The sequence below is a fragment of the Plectropomus leopardus genome, chromosome 4, assembly GCF_008729295.1.
Source record: "Plectropomus leopardus isolate mb chromosome 4, YSFRI_Pleo_2.0, whole genome shotgun sequence".
NCBI lineage: Eukaryota > Metazoa > Chordata > Actinopteri > Perciformes > Serranidae > Plectropomus > Plectropomus leopardus.
Genome location: NC_056466.1, coordinates 36,859,470 through 36,862,544, shown reverse-complemented (window position 1 = coordinate 36,862,544; position 3,075 = coordinate 36,859,470). Strand labels below are relative to the sequence as shown.

The following is a 3,075-nucleotide window of genomic DNA, read 5'->3' as shown; positions in this document are numbered from 1 at the left end:
AGATGCTGACACATTTAGGTGTATTTTATGGTTGGTTCTATTATCAAAGAGCGTAGTTTGCCTTTAATGATCCCCTGTGGTGCTTTGCATTAGAAACATGTTTGTAGAGGAAAACGTCTCCTTCCCTTTTACAAAGTACAATATCTTGGAATAGTTTTCAATGCATAATGTCCTCCATTGTTATGTGATGTAGATATATAAATTGACATTCTTGGATACCTTTAAAAACATTTAGCGCACTCCAAAAGCAGTTTCGTCAGGCTGTGTCCCAATTAACATTTTCTGTGTGCTTATTATCCTCTGATTATCTGTAAGTCCACCAAATCTATTGACCAACGACCCTATAGAGGAGGGGCTTGCAGTCAATAAGGGGCATACTGTATGGGAATAGTAATGAAGCAAGAGGAATCTTTTGTGAACAAATGGACCAGCGTTCATATGCTGCTTTTCTAGTCACTCAAAGCGCACACATATTCACACACTGGTGGCTGAGGCTACATACAAGGTGTCACCTTCTACTAAGTTTTTATACATTCACATGCACTCACACACTGATGGAACAGCCATCGAGATAAACCTGGGGTTCAGTATCTTTCCCAGAGATACTTTGACATGTTAACTGGAAGAGCCGGGGATATAACTGCCAGTTCTTGTGTTATTTCTTGTTTACCCTTTATATTCATATACCTAGTTTGGTCTTTGATAGAGATATTTGATTTCATCTATTTTTTTTTATTTTTTTTATTTTATTTATATGATTATATGTTTTTCATTGCTTTTACTCCACTATCAAAATATTTTTGTTTAGTAAATATCAGTGATTTCTCTACCTTCTCAGTTAGCTATTCAAGTTTATTCCTTTGTTCATTCAGAGAATGCAAATCTGCAGTTTCCTTTCGCTCTGTGTTCCAACTCCAGAATCCTTATAGATTGTTTTATGTGTTCATTTTTTGTTTTTTTCCCGTACAATATCATTGTATATGAGTGCAAGTCACTTTAAATGTTTTACCACACTCCCACTTCCTCCGATATCTGCAAATGACTTCCAAAATATAAACACAGGAAGGAAGACCAGCAGTTATCTTCACCAACTTGTGCAATTTTTGGTAAGGAAGTAAGGTAATGTCAGGGTACCATATCAAATTTAAAGAATTTATGATATTTTAGAAAATAGCCTAAAACAACAAGACACACAGATGGAAGATAAAATGGGAAAAGAAGAAGTTAGGATGTTAGTTAGGATGCCCCCTGTAGCCGGTGTGGACCGACATACCATAGCCTCTGCTAGCCGTCCCCCGGCAACCCCCGTGCAGCTGGGAGGCTGGGTGACTGTCCGAACGAAGCACAGTAAGCAGAAGCCCACGGTACACCTCCCACCCCCCCTTCACGTTTCAGGAAAGTACTCCCCGCTCAGCGACACACCCGCTGAGGACACAACCCTGGTCATTGGTAGCTCTGTTTTACGAAACGTGAAGTTTGAGACACCAGCGGCCATAGTCAAACGTTGAGTCAAATTTAAAGCTACTGGCTAAAGCTAAGCATAAATACAGGAACACTGTTATTCACGTCGGCGGCAATGACACCCGGTTATACCAATCGGAGGTCACTAAAATTAACATAGAGTCAGTGTGTGAGTACGCAAAGACGATGTCGGACACGGTAATCTTCTCTGGACCCCTCCCCAATGTGACCAGTGATGACATGTTTAGCCGCATGTCATCGCTCAAACGCTGGTTGTCGAGGTGGTGTCCAGCAAATGATTTTGGCTTCGTTAATAATTGGCACTCCTTTTGGGGTAAACCTGGTCTTATCCTCTCTAGGAATCTGGCCGAGTTTATTAGAGGCCGAAAGCCATGACATCCCAGAGTTGGGACCATGGTTCAGAGTCGCAGTCTTACACGCTTCTCTGAGCTTCCTATAGCACAGTCACACACCCATAATGTAAATGTTATAAAATCGGTGTCTGTCCCCCGACCACTTCATTTGTTTGAATCTAAAATAAATACAAAGGGGAGTTGTACAAGAAAATCTCATAAAAATTAGTACATCTCCTGTCAAAGAGCATCATAACAGGAGAATTAAATGCAGACTCTTAAACATTAGATCCCTATCAACCAAAGCTCTTTTAGTCACTGATTTAATATTGAATAACCATATTGATTTATTCTGCCTCACAGAGACCTGGCTTTGTCCTGATGAGTACGTTAGCCTGAATGAATCCACTCCTCCTGGTCATATAAATAGTTACGTTGCGCAGCACACTGGCCAAGGAGGGGGAGTCGCTGCTAATTTTGATTCAAGCTTAGCAATTCACCCTAAAACTAAGCTAAACTGTAGTTCATTTTAAAGCCTTTTTCTTAGTCTTTCTCACCCATCCTGGAAAACTCTACAGCCAAATTTGTTGTAGTGTACCGCACCCCCGGCCGATACTCTGAATTTCTATCTGAATTCTCTGAGCTTATATCAAGTTTAGTGCTTAAATCAGACAAAATAATTATCGTAGGGGATTTTAACATTCACATGGATGTTAATAATGAAAGCCTTAGTTCTGCTTTCTCCACGCTTTTGGATTCAATTGGCTTCAGTCAGTGTGTAATAAACCCATCCACCGGTACAATCACACCCTCAATCTAGTCCTTGCATACGGCATCGATATCGAATATTCATTAGTCTTCCCCGAGAATCCCACTCAGTCAGACCCTTATTTAATAACTTTCAATTTTTTATTACTCGACTACAAGCCTCTCAGCAAGAGATACTACTCTAGATGTCTATCTGATTCAGCAGTGGCTAAATTTAAGAAATTGATTCCTTCTGCATTGACCTCATGACCATGTCTTACAGTGACTGAGAATACTCTTACTAACTTAATTCATTCTCAAATTGTCTCGCTGATAGTGCTACTGGCTCACTGCGATGAGCTCTCGACTCTGTTGCACCTTTCAAGAAGAAAAAAATTAAACAAAGAAAATTAGCTCCATGGTTTAACCTCCAGCTCCACAAATCGAAACAAACTTTGCGGAAATTTGAAAGAAATCTGCATTCAGCCAACCTGGAAGAGTCCTGTTTAGTCTG

At 40.2% G+C, this 3,075-nt stretch overlaps 1 pseudogene; it reads left to right on the top strand.

Annotated features, from left to right (window-relative positions):
- The first annotated feature begins 1,241 nt into the window (after nt 1-1,241).
- On the top strand, nt 1,242-1,857 carry LOC121942014 (annotated as a pseudogene).
- Nucleotides 1,858-3,075: the final 1,218 nt, after the last annotated feature.